We start from the raw sequence: 13,836 nt of genomic DNA on the forward strand, positions 1-13,836 counted from the left end.
CTGCTTTTGTTAATTTGCATAGGCAGAATAGAGACTTCTGGGAAAAGGCCGAAATTACAGTCACAGAAAATGGCTGCATCTATAGAGAACGCTAAGAAGTGTTGGCAGCTTTTCCTCTGACCCTGGCCACTTTTACAAGCAATCCTATGATAGTCAGCAGGACCCACCCTAAAAAGGAAGGGGCATCCACTTGGACCCTTTCCACCTTTTCTAAATCTCGCCTGATCGAGCCTGATTGAGCACTGATTGAGCAGATAAGCACATGTCATTCTCATTTCAGAAAGGTATTGGTTAGCTTGCTGCTAGCAGCTCAGTTATGTTATGATGTTAGAGGCTATGCAAGGAATGCTTTAGTCCAGCGATATGCAGTTTTTATTGCGCCTTGCATTCAGCAGGAAGATCTTTAGCTTGAATCTGTGGCCTAGGTATTCACCTTGGTATTTCTTTTGGCACAAAGTGAAGGAGTATTTGAGAGAAAATGCACAATGTGTTTCTTATGTTGTTATGAACAACTTGTTACTCTTTCTCATTAAGCTTCAGCCACTGCAGAAATATATAAATAAGGGCTGACTTCCTGTAAGACGTGTCCAAAGCTGGGACGGAATAAAAGGAGACACTTGTAAATGATAGTGCTATCGTTTGAGAAAGGGTAAGTTGAGACTGACTTTCATGCGTATTCACAGACCAAGCATCATAAAGATACCAGCATGATCTTCATTGCGGGCTTAGAGCCGGTATTAGCTTTTGAGAGGTAAGAGGATTTTGAGGGCTCGTTGGTCTAGGGGTATGATTCTCGCTTTGGGTGCGAGAGGTCCCGGGTTCAAATCCCGGACGAGCCCTTTTCTTGGTACTCTTTTCACGTTGTTTTGAAGTTTGCGTTTCAAAACCAACATCAATTTTTTCTTTGCAGTATTGGATAATTCTTTGCTAGAGTCTCATGCTTCAGCCCTGCCCAGTCTGAGCTAATACCAAACATCTGGTCTTGCATGGCATGTACGAGCGTTCAGCTAGGGATGTCGGGCAGGTTGCATGAAAGAAATCTAAAGCCAGAGGCCCATGGAATAGCCAGTTCGGAGCAGTTTCATTACAGAAAAATCAACTGTAGGTATCTGTTTCTGTAGTGTAGTGGTTATCACGTTTGCCTCACACGCGAAAGGTCCCCGGTTCGAAACCGGGCAGAAACAGTTGTTATATTGTGTTGGCTACAATGTTGATAGGTGCCGTTTTGCCATGGAATTGTCCAAGCCCTGAAGATTATTTCATGCAATCTCGTTCCAAGAAAGGGAATTCTCTCAAAACACTAAAGTAATCGGCGTGTGGATGTATCTGTTGGTTCTCAGACCTTGCTTTCAAAAGAGCCCTGCAATCGGTTCACTGCTCACCTAGAACAAGCATTAACATGGAGAATTGTTGGCACCAACAGGAATCTTATTTTAGTGGAGTGTTTCTGGCTTTGAGTGTAGAGGCCCTCGGCTCAATTCCAAGATGATCTTTCTCAAGGTGATGATACAAATGCATTGTCACCTTTACGTTTAATGTCAGAATCATTTATTTCCAGTTGGTGGTGTAAGAATGTTTGCAACAGTATGGCGATTTTTCCTAGCCATGCATGAATGAAAGCATATCACTCGCCTTTAGGTGTTTTTCTAATACATTGATATTTGCATCTTCCTTCCTAGCCTGCATGTTTGACTATCTTACAGGCTGCATGTAATAAGTATCACATCAGGGCCCTTCTTCTACTCAATTCACAACTGTTCTATCACGACATAGATAAGAAAGCTGCATCTGCTTTTGTTGTGTAGTGGTAATCAGGTTTACCTGACGTGTGAAAGCCCCATGCTTTGAAAGTACACAGTAACAAAGAAACCGATGACTTTTATAAAAAGGTGTCATGTGTGTCTCTTACTTTGCACAAAAAGTGCCAGAGATGACTTCATTTGCAGTCACTTGAAAAGTAGGGATTCTCCAATAAATGGTAAATGGTTGAAACAAATCTGAAGAAATGCATGACATACCTGTGTGTGTGTGTGTACGCATGTATGTATATATAGGGAGAGAGAGAGCGTCAATATAAACAGACTTTATTTCAATCAAGCTGTCTTTTCTATCCTTCAGGAGCAGAATGTTCTGATCATCAGCGCTCCAGAATGTAGTGTTTTCTTGGCAAGCATCACATATTGTGATGTGTTAGCTAAAAGTTCCATATCCTAGAGACTGATATATTCCTCTGTACTTGTACCTTGGGGATTCATCAAAACCTGGCATCATAAGCAGCTTTCTACTGCCACAGACTGGACAGCGAAACAATTTAAAATATCCCAGAAAAAGAAAATAAGCATGCTTAATCAGAGCTTTCTGGACAGGAAGGACATTTGAGCAAGTGAGGAATAAGCACTGCTTTTGTTAATTTGCATAGGCAGAATAGAGACTTCTGGGAAAAGGCCGAAATTACAGTCACAGAAAATGGCTGCATCTATAGAGAACGCTAAGAAGTGTTGGCAGCTTTTCCTCTGACCCTGGCCACTTTTACAAGCAATCCTATGATAGTCAGCAGGACCTACCCTAAAAAGGAAGGGGCATCCACTTGGACCCTTTCCACCTTTTCTAAATCTCGCCTGATCGAGCTAAATTGAGCACTGATTGAGCAGATAAGCACATGTCATTCTCATTTCAGAAAGGTATTGGTTAGCTTGCTGCTAGCAGCTCAGTTATGTTATGATGTTAGAGGCTATGCAAGGAATGCTTTAGTCCAGCGATATGCAGTTTTTATTGCGCCTTGCATTCAGCAGGAAGATCTTTAGCTTGAATCTGTGGCCTAGGTATTCACCTTGGTATTTCTTTTGGCACAAAGTGAAGGAGTATTTGAGAGAAAATGCACAATGTGTTTCTTATGTTGTTATGAACAACTTGTTACTCTTTCTCATTAAGCTTCAGCCACTGCAGAAATATATAAATAAGGGCTGACTTCCTGTAAGACGTGTCCAAAGCTGGGACGGAATAAAAGGAGACACTTGTAAATGATAGTGCTATCGTTTGAGAAAGGGTAAGTTGAGACTGACTTTCATGCGTATTCACAGACCAAGCATCATAAAGATACCAGCATGATCTTCATTGCGGGCTTAGAGCCGGTATTAGCTTTTGAGAGGTAAGAGGATTTTGAGGGCTCGTTGGTCTAGGGGTATGATTCTCGCTTTGGGTGCGAGAGGTCCCGGGTTCAAATCCTGGACGAGCCCTTTTCTTGGTACTCTTTTCAAGTTGTTTTGAAGTTTGCGTTTCAAAACCAACATCAATTTTTTCTTTGCAGTAGTGGATAATTCTTTGCTAGAGTCTCATGCTTCAGCCCTGCCCAGTCTGAGCTAATACCAAACATCTGGTCTTGCATGGCATGTACGAGCGTTCAGCTAGGGATGTCGGGCAGGTTGCATGAAAGAAATCTAAAGCCAGAGGCCCATGGAATAGCCAGTTCGGAGCAGTTTCATTACAGAAAAATCAACTGTAGGTATCTGTTTCTGTAGGGTAGTGGTTATCACGTTTGCCTCACACGCGAAAGGTCCCCGGTTTGAAACCGGGCAGAAACAGTTGTTATATTGTGTTGGCTACAATGTTGATAGGTGCCGTTTTGCCATGGAATTGTCCAAGCCCTGAAGATTATTTCATGCAATCTCGTTCCAAGAAAGGGAATTCTCTCAAAACACTAAAGTAATCGGCGTGTGGATGTATCTGTTGGTTCTCAGACCTTGCTTTCAAAAGAGCCCTGCAATCGGTTCACTGCTCACCTAGAACAAGCATTAACATGGAGAATTGTTGGCACCAACAGGAATCTTATTTTAGTGGAGTGTTTCTGGCTTTGAGTGTAGAGGCCCTCGGCTCAATTCCAAGATGATCTTTCTCAAGGTGATGATACAAATGCATTGTCACCTTTACGTTTAATGTCAGAATCATTTATTTCCAGTTGGTGGTGTAAGAATGTTTGCAACAGTATGGCGATTTTTCCTAGCCATGCATGAATGAAAGCATATCACTCGCCTTTAGGTGTTTTTCTAATACATTGATATTTGCATCTTCCTTCCTAGCCTGCATGTTTGACTATCTTACAGGCTGCATGTAATAAGTATCACATCAGGGCCCTTCTTCTACTCAATTCACAACTGTTCTATCACGACATAGATAAGAAAGCTGCATCTGCTTTTGTTGTGTAGTGGTAATCAGGTTTACCTGACGTGTGAAAGCCCCATGCTTTGAAAGTACACAGTAACAAAGAAACCGATGACTTTTATAAAAAGGTGTCATGTGTGTCTCTTACTTTGCACAAAAAGTGCCAGAGATGACTTCATTTGCAGTCACTTGAAAAGTAGGGATTCTCCAATAAATGGTAAATGGTTGAAACAAATCTGAAGAAATGCATGACATACCTGTGTGTGTGTGTGTACGCATGTATGTATATATAGGGAGAGAGAGAGCGTCAATATAAACAGACTTTATTTCAATCAAGCTGTCTTTTCTATCCTTCAGGAGCAGAATGTTCTGATCATCAGCGCTCCAGAATGTAGTGTTTTCTTGGCAAGCATCACATATTGTGATGTGTTAGCTAAAAGTTCCATATCCTAGAGACTGATATATTCCTCTGTACTTGTACCTTGGGGATTCATCAAAACCTGGCATCATAAGCAGCTTTCTACTGCCACAGACTGGACAGCGAAACAATTTAAAATATCCCAGAAAAAGAAAATAAGCATGCTTAATCAGAGCTTTCTGGACAGGAAGGACATTTGAGCAAGTGAGGAATAAGCACTGCTTTTGTTAATTTGCATAGGCAGAATAGAGACTTCTGGGAAAAGGCCGAAATTACAGTCACAGAAAATGGCTGCATCTATAGAGAACGCTAAGAAGTGTTGGCAGCTTTTCCTCTGACCCTGGCCACTTTTACAAGCAATCCTATGATAGTCAGCAGGACCTACCCTAAAAAGGAAGGGGCATCCACTTGGACCCTTTCCACCTTTTCTAAATCTCGCCTGATCGAGCTAAATTGAGCACTGATTGAGCAGATAAGCACATGTCATTCTCATTTCAGAAAGGTATTGGTTAGCTTGCTGCTAGCAGCTCAGTTATGTTATGATGTTAGAGGCTATGCAAGGAATGCTTTAGTCCAGCGATATGCAGTTTTTATTGCGCCTTGCATTCAGCAGGAAGATCTTTAGCTTGAATCTGTGGCCTAGGTATTCACCTTGGTATTTCTTTTGGCACAAAGTGAAGGAGTATTTGAGAGAAAATGCACAATGTGTTTCTTATGTTGTTATGAACAACTTGTTACTCTTTCTCATTAAGCTTCAGCCACTGCAGAAATATATAAATAAGGGCTGACTTCCTGTAAGACGTGTCCAAAGCTGGGACGGAATAAAAGGAGACACTTGTAAATGATAGTGCTATCGTTTGAGAAAGGGTAAGTTGAGACTGACTTTCATGCGTATTCACAGACCAAGCATCATAAAGATACCAGCATGATCTTCATTGCGGGCTTAGAGCCGGTATTAGCTTTTGAGAGGTAAGAGGATTTTGAGGGCTCGTTGGTCTAGGGGTATGATTCTCGCTTTGGGTGCGAGAGGTCCCGGGTTCAAATCCTGGACGAGCCCTTTTCTTGGTACTCTTTTCAAGTTGTTTTGAAGTTTGCGTTTCAAAACCAACATCAATTTTTTCTTTGCAGTAGTGGATAATTCTTTGCTAGAGTCTTATGCTTCAGCCCTGCCCAGTCTGAGCTAATACCAAACATCTGGTCTTGCATGGCATGTACGAGCGTTCAGCTAGGGATGTCGGGCAGGTTGCATGAAAGAAATCTAAAGCCAGAGGCCCATGGAATAGCCAGTTCGGAGCAGTTTCATTACAGAAAAATCAACTGTAGGTATCTGTTTCTGTAGGGTAGTGGTTATCACGTTTGCCTCACACGCGAAAGGTCCCCGGTTTGAAACCGGGCAGAAACAGTTGTTATATTGTGTTGGCTACAATGTTGATAGGTGCCGTTTTGCCATGGAATTGTCCAAGCCCTGAAGATTATTTCATGCAATCTCGTTCCAAGAAAGGGAATTCTCTCAAAACACTAAAGTAATCGGCGTGTGGATGTATCTGTTGGTTCTCAGACCTTGCTTTCAAAAGAGCCCTGCAATCGGTTCACTGCTCACCTAGAACAAGCATTAACATGGAGAATTGTTGGCACCAACAGGAATCTTATTTTAGTGGAGTGTTTCTGGCTTTGAGTGCAGAGGCCCTCGGCTCAATTCCAAGATGATCCTTCTCAAGGTGATGATACAAATGCATTGTCACCTTTACGTTTAATGTCAGAATCATTTATTTCCAGTTGGTGGTGTAAGAATGTTTGCAACAGTATGGCGATTTTTCCTAGCCATGCATGAATGAAAGCATATCACTCGCCTTTAGGTGTTTTTCTAATACATTGATATTTGCATCTTCCTTCCTAGTCTGCATGTTTGACTATCTTACAGGCTGCATGTAATAAGTATCACATCAGGGCCCTTCTTCTACTCAATTCACAACTGTTCTATCACGACATAGATAAGAAAGCTGCATCTGCTTTTGTTGTGTAGTGGTAATCAGGTTTACCTGACGTGTGAAAGCCCCATGCTTTGAAAGTACACAGTAACAAAGAAACCGATGACTTTTATAAAAAGGTGTCATGTGTGTCTCTTACTTTGCACAAAAAGTGCCAGAGATGACTTCATTTGCAGTCACTTGAAAAGTAGGGATTCTCCAATAAATGGTAAATGGTTGAAACAAATCTGAAGAAATGCATGACATACCTGTGTGTGTGTGTGTACGCATGTATGTATATATAGGGAGAGAGAGAGCGTCAATATAAACAGACTTTATTTCAATCAAGCTGTCTTTTCTATCCTTCAGGAGCAGAATGTTCTGATCATCAGCGCTCCAGAATGTAGTGTTTTCTTGGCAAGCATCACATATTGTGATGTGTTAGCTAAAAGTTCCATATCCTAGAGACTGATATATTCCTCTGTACTTGTACCTTGGGGATTCATCAAAACCTGGCATCATAAGCAGCTTTCTACTGCCACAGACTGGACAGCGAAACAATTTAAAATATCCCAGAAAAAGAAAATAAGCATGCTTAATCAGAGCTTTCTGGACAGGAAGGACATTTGAGCAAGTGAGGAATAAGCACTGCTTTTGTTAATTTGCATAGGCAGAATAGAGACTTCTGGGAAAAGGCCGAAATTACAGTCACAGAAAATGGCTGCATCTATAGAGAACGCTAAGAAGTGTTGGCAGCTTTTCCTCTGACCCTGGCCACTTTTACAAGCAATCCTATGATAGTCAGCAGGACCTACCCTAAAAAGGAAGGGGCATCCACTTGGACCCTTTCCACCTTTTCTAAATCTCGCCTGATCGAGCTAAATTGAGCACTGATTGAGCAGATAAGCACATGTCATTCTCATTTCAGAAAGGTATTGGTTAGCTTGCTGCTAGCAGCTCAGTTATGTTATGATGTTAGAGGCTATGCAAGGAATGCTTTAGTCCAGCGATATGCAGTTTTTATTGCGCCTTGCATTCAGCAGGAAGATCTTTAGCTTGAATCTGTGGCCTAGGTATTCACCTTGGTATTTCTTTTGGCACAAAGTGAAGGAGTATTTGAGAGAAAATGCACAATGTGTTTCTTATGTTGTTATGAACAACTTGTTACTCTTTCTCATTAAGCTTCAGCCACTGCAGAAATATATAAATAAGGGCTGACTTCCTGTAAGACGTGTCCAAAGCTGGGACGGAATAAAAGGAGACACTTGTAAATGATAGTGCTATCGTTTGAGAAAGGGTAAGTTGAGACTGACTTTCATGCGTATTCACAGACCAAGCATCATAAAGATACCAGCATGATCTTCATTGCGGGCTTAGAGCCGGTATTAGCTTTTGAGAGGTAAGAGGATTTTGAGGGCTCGTTGGTCTAGGGGTATGATTCTCGCTTTGGGTGCGAGAGGTCCCGGGTTCAAATCCCGGACGAGCCCTTTTCTTGGTACTCTTTTCAAGTTGTTTTGAAGTTTGCGTTTCAAAACCAACATCAATTTTTTCTTTGCAGTAGTGGATAATTCTTTGCTAGAGTCTCATGCTTCAGCCCTGCCCAGTCTGAGCTAATACCAAACATCTGGTCTTGCATGGCATGTACGAGCGTTCAGCTAGGGATGTCGGGCAGGTTGCATGAAAGAAATCTAAAGCCAGAGGCCCATGGAATAGCCAGTTCGGAGCAGTTTCATTACAGAAAAATCAACTGTAGGTATCTGTTTCTGTAGTGTAGTGGTTATCACGTTTGCCTCACACGCGAAAGGTCCCCGGTTTGAAACCGGGCAGAAACAGTTGTTATATTGTGTTGGCTACAATGTTGATAGGTGCCGTTTTGCCATGGAATTGTCCAAGCCCTGAAGATTATTTCATGCAATCTCGTTCCAAGAAAGGGAATTCTCTCAAAACACTAAAGTAATCGGCGTGTGGATGTATCTGTTGGTTCTCAGACCTTGCTTTCAAAAGAGCCCTGCAATCGGTTCACTGCTCACCTAGAACAAGCATTAACATGGAGAATTGTTGGCACCAACAGGAATCTTATTTTAGTGGAGTGTTTCTGGCTTTGAGTGCAGAGGCCCTCGGCTCAATTCCAAGATGATCCTTCTCAAGGTGATGATACAAATGCATTGTCACCTTTACGTTTAATGTCAGAATCATTTATTTCCAGTTGGTGGTGTAAGAATGTTTGCAACAGTATGGCGATTTTTCCTAGCCATGCATGAATGAAAGCATATCACTCGCCTTTAGGTGTTTTTCTAATACATTGATATTTGCATCTTCCTTCCTAGCCTGCATGTTTGACTATCTTACAGGCTGCATGTAATAAGTATCACATCAGGGCCCTTCTTCTACTCAATTCACAACTGTTCTATCACGACATAGATAAGAAAGCTGCATCTGCTTTTGTTGTGTAGTGGTAATCAGGTTTACCTGACGTGTGAAAGCCCCATGCTTTGAAAGTACACAGTAACAAAGAAACCGATGACTTTTATAAAAAGGTGTCATGTGTGTCTCTTACTTTGCACAAAAAGTGCCAGAGATGACTTCATTTGCAGTCACTTGAAAAGTAGGGATTCTCCAATAAATGGTAAATGGTTGAAACAAATCTGAAGAAATGCATGACATACCTGTGTGTGTGTGTGTACGCATGTATGTATATATAGGGAGAGAGAGAGCGTCAATATAAACAGACTTTATTTCAATCAAGCTGTCTTTTCTATCCTTCAGGAGCAGAATGTTCTGATCATCAGCGCTCCAGAATGTAGTGTTTTCTTGGCAAGCATCACATATTGTGATGTGTTAGCTAAAAGTTCCATATCCTAGAGACTGATATATTCCTCTGTACTTGTACCTTGGGGATTCATCAAAACCTGGCATCATAAGCAGCTTTCTACTGCCACAGACTGGACAGCGAAACAATTTAAAATATCCCAGAAAAAGAAAATAAGCATGCTTAATCAGAGCTTTCTGGACAGGAAGGACATTTGAGCAAGTGAGGAATAAGCACTGCTTTTGTTAATTTGCATAGGCAGAATAGAGACTTCTGGGAAAAGGCCGAAATTACAGTCACAGAAAATGGCTGCATCTATAGAGAACGCTAAGAAGTGTTGGCAGCTTTTCCTCTGACCCTGGCCACTTTTACAAGCAATCCTATGATAGTCAGCAGGACCCACCCTAAAAAGGAAGGGGCATCCACTTGGACCCTTTCCACCTTTTCTAAATCTCGCCTGATCGAGCCTGATTGAGCACTGATTGAGCAGATAAGCACATGTCATTCTCATTTCAGAAAGGTATTGGTTAGCTTGCTGCTAGCAGCTCAGTTATGTTATGATGTTAGAGGCTATGCAAGGAATGCTTTAGTCCAGCGATATGCAGTTTTTATTGCGCCTTGCATTCAGCAGGAAGATCTTTAGCTTGAATCTGTGGCCTAGGTATTCACCTTGGTATTTCTTTTGGCACAAAGTGAAGGAGTATTTGAGAGAAAATGCACAATGTGTTTCTTATGTTGTTATGAACAACTTGTTACTCTTTCTCATTAAGCTTCAGCCACTGCAGAAATATATAAATAAGGGCTGACTTCCTGTAAGACGTGTCCAAAGCTGGGACGGAATAAAAGGAGACACTTGTAAATGATAGTGCTATCGTTTGAGAAAGGGTAAGTTGAGACTGACTTTCATGCGTATTCACAGACCAAGCATCATAAAGATACCAGCATGATCTTCATTGCGGGCTTAGAGCCGGTATTAGCTTTTGAGAGGTAAGAGGATTTTGAGGGCTCGTTGGTCTAGGGGTATGATTCTCACTTTGGGTGCGAGAGGTCCCGGGTTCAAATCCCGGACGAGCCCTTTTCTTGGTACTCTTTTCAAGTTGTTTTGAAGTTTGCGTTTCAAAACCAACATCAATTTTTTCTTTGCAGTAGTGGATAATTCTTTGCTAGAGTCTCATGCTTCAGCCCTGCCCAGTCTGAGCTAATACCAAACATCTGGTCTTGCATGGCATGTACGAGCGTTCAGCTAGGGATGTCGGGCAGGTTGCATGAAAGAAATCTAAAGCCAGAGGCCCATGGAATAGCCAGTTCGGAGCAGTTTCATTACAGAAAAATCAACTGTAGGTATCTGTTTCTGTAGTGTAGTGGTTATCACGTTTGCCTCACACGCGAAAGGTCCCCGGTTTGAAACCGGGCAGAAACAGTTGTTATATTGTGTTGGCTACAATGTTGATAGGTGCTGTTTTGCCATGGAATTGTCCAAGCCCTGAAGATTATTTCATGCAATCTCGTTCCAAGAAAGGGAATTCTCTCAAAACACTAAAGTAATCGGCGTGTGGATGTATCTGTTGGTTCTCAGACCTTGCTTTCAAAAGAGCCCTGCAATCGGTTCACTGCTCACCTAGAACAAGCATTAACATGGAGAATTGTTGGCACCAACAGGAATCTTATTTTAGTGGAGTGTTTCTGGCTTTGAGTGCAGAGGCCCTCGGCTCAATTCCAAGATGATCCTTCTCAAGGTGATGATACAAATGCATTGTCACCTTTACGTTTAATGTCAGAATCATTTATTTCCAGTTGGTGGTGTAAGAATGTTTGCAACAGTATGGCGATTTTTCCTAGCCATTGCATGAATGAAAGCATATCACTCGCCTTTAGGTGTTTTTCTAATACATTGATATTTGCATCTTCCTTCCTAGCCTGCATGTTTGACTATCTTACAGGCTGCATGTAATAAGTATCACATCAGGGCCCTTCTTCTACTCAATTCACAACTGTTCTATCACGACATAGATAAGAAAGCTGCATCTGCTTTTGTTGTGTAGTGGTAATCAGGTTTACCTGACGTGTGAAAGCCCCATGCTTTGAAAGTACACAGTAACAAAGAAACCGATGACTTTTATAAAAAGGTGTCATGTGTGTCTCTTACTTTGCACAAAAAGTGCCAGAGATGACTTCATTTGCAGTCACTTGAAAAGTAGGGATTCTCCAATAAATGGTAAATGGTTGAAACAAATCTGAAGAAATGCATGACATACCTGTGTGTGTGTGTGTACGCATGTATGTATATATAGGGAGAGAGAGAGCGTCAATATAAACAGACTTTATTTCAATCAAGCTGTCTTTTCTATCCTTCAGGAGCAGAATGTTCTGATCATCAGCGCTCCAGAATGTAGTGTTTTCTTGGCAAGCATCACATATTGTGATGTGTTAGCTAAAAGTTCCATATCCTAGAGACTGATATATTCCTCTGTACTTGTACCTTGGGGATTCATCAAAACCTGGCATCATAAGCAGCTTTCTACTGCCACAGACTGGACAGCGAAACAATTTAAAATATCCCAGAAAAAGAAAATAAGCATGCTTAATCAGAGCTTTCTGGACAGGAAGGACATTTGAGCAAGTGAGGAATAAGCACTGCTTTTGTTAATTTGCATAGGCAGAATAGAGACTTCTGGGAAAAGGCCGAAATTACAGTCACAGAAAATGGCTGCATCTATAGAGAACGCTAAGAAGTGTTGGCAGCTTTTCCTCTGACCCTGGCCACTTTTACAAGCAATCCTATGATAGTCAGCAGGACCCACCCTAAAAAGGAAGGGGCATCCACTTGGACCCTTTCCACCTTTTCTAAATCTCGCCTGATCGAGCCTGATTGAGCACTGATTGAGCAGATAAGCACATGTCATTCTCATTTCAGAAAGGTATTGGTTAGCTTGCTGCTAGCAGCTCAGTTATGTTATGATGTTAGAGGCTATGCAAGGAATGCTTTAGTCCAGCGATATGCAGTTTTTATTGCGCCTTGCATTCAGCAGGAAGATCTTTAGCTTGAATCTGTGGCCTAGGTATTCACCTTGGTATTTCTTTTGGCACAAAGTGAAGGAGTATTTGAGAGAAAATGCACAATGTGTTTCTTATGTTGTTATGAACAACTTGTTACTCTTTCTCATTAAGCTTCAGCCACTGCAGAAATATATAAATAAGGGCTGACTTCCTGTAAGACGTGTCCAAAGCTGGGATGGAATAAAAGGAGACACTTGTAAATGATAGTGCTATCGTTTGAGAAAGGGTAAGTTGAGACTGACTTTCATGCGTATTCACAGACCAAGCATCATAAAGATACCAGCATGATCTTCATTGCGGGCTTAGAGCCGGTATTAGCTTTTGAGAGGTAAGAGGATTTTGAGGGCTCGTTGGTCTAGGGGTATGATTCTCGCTTTGGGTGCGAGAGGTCCCGGGTTCAAATCCCGGACGAGCCCTTTTCTTGGTACTCTTTTCACGTTGTTTTGAAGTTTGCGTTTCAAAACCAACATCAATTTTTTCTTTGCAGTATTGGATAATTCTTTGCTAGAGTCTCATGCTTCAGCCCTGCCCAGTCTGAGCTAATACCAAACATCTGGTCTTGCATGGCATGTACGAGCGTTCAGCTAGGGATGTCGGGCAGGTTGCATGAAAGAAATCTAAAGCCAGAGGCCCATGGAATAGCCAGTTCGGAGCAGTTTCATTACAGAAAAATCAACTGTAGGTATCTGTTTCTGTAGTGTAGTGGTTATCACGTTTGCCTCACACGCGAAAGGTCCCCGGTTCGAAACCGGGCAGAAACAGTTGTTATATTGTGTTGGCTACAATGTTGATAGGTGCCGTTTTGCCATGGAATTGTCCAAGCCCTGAAGATTATTTCATGCAATCTCGTTCCAAGAAAGGGAATTCTCTCAAAACACTAAAGTAATCGGCGTGTGGATGTATCTGTTGGTTCTCAGACCTTGCTTTCAAAAGAGCCCTGCAATCGGTTCACTGCTCACCTAGAACAAGCATTAACATGGAGAATTGTTGGCACCAACAGGAATCTTATTTTAGTGGAGTGTTTCTGGCTTTGAGTGTAGAGGCCCTCGGCTCAATTCCAAGATGATCTTTCTCAAGGTGATGATACAAATGCATTGTCACCTTTACGTTTAATGTCAGAATCATTTATTTCCAGTTGGTGGTGTAAGAATGTTTGCAACAGTATGGCGATTTTTCCTAGCCATGCATGAATGAAAGCATATCACTCGCCTTTAGGTGTTTTTCTAATACATTGATATTTGCATCTTCCTTCCTAGCCTGCATGTTTGACTATCTTACAGGCTGCATGTAATAAGTATCACATCAGGGCCCTTCTTCTACTCAATTCACAACTGTTCTATCACGACATAGATAAGAAAGCTGCATCTGCTTTTGTTGTGTAGTGGTAATCAGGTTTACCTGACGTGTGAAAGCCCCATGCTTTGAAA

General features: G+C 41.8%; 5 non-coding genes across 5 annotated transcripts; all 5 read left to right on the forward strand.

Annotated features, from left to right (window-relative positions):
- The first annotated feature begins 767 nt into the window (after window positions 1-767).
- Window positions 768-839, forward strand: TRNAP-UGG (transfer RNA proline (anticodon UGG)). The gene has a single exon. It is a non-coding gene; the product is annotated as a tRNA-Pro (tRNA).
- Window positions 840-1,111: 272 nt separating this feature from the next.
- TRNAV-CAC (transfer RNA valine (anticodon CAC)) lies at window positions 1,112-1,184 on the forward strand. The gene has a single exon. It is a non-coding gene; the product is annotated as a tRNA-Val (tRNA).
- A 6,774-nt stretch (window positions 1,185-7,958) lies between these two features.
- Window positions 7,959-8,030, forward strand: TRNAP-UGG (transfer RNA proline (anticodon UGG)). The gene has a single exon. It is a non-coding gene; the product is annotated as a tRNA-Pro (tRNA).
- A 4,723-nt stretch (window positions 8,031-12,753) lies between these two features.
- On the forward strand, window positions 12,754-12,825 carry TRNAP-UGG (transfer RNA proline (anticodon UGG)). The gene has a single exon. It is a non-coding gene; the product is annotated as a tRNA-Pro (tRNA).
- A 272-nt stretch (window positions 12,826-13,097) lies between these two features.
- Window positions 13,098-13,170, forward strand: TRNAV-CAC (transfer RNA valine (anticodon CAC)). The gene has a single exon. It is a non-coding gene; the product is annotated as a tRNA-Val (tRNA).
- The last annotated feature ends 666 nt before the right edge of the window (window positions 13,171-13,836 follow it).

Source organism: Triturus cristatus, chromosome 8, assembly GCF_964204655.1.
Source record: "Triturus cristatus chromosome 8, aTriCri1.1, whole genome shotgun sequence".
In the NCBI taxonomy this organism is placed as follows: domain Eukaryota; kingdom Metazoa; phylum Chordata; class Amphibia; order Caudata; family Salamandridae; genus Triturus; species Triturus cristatus.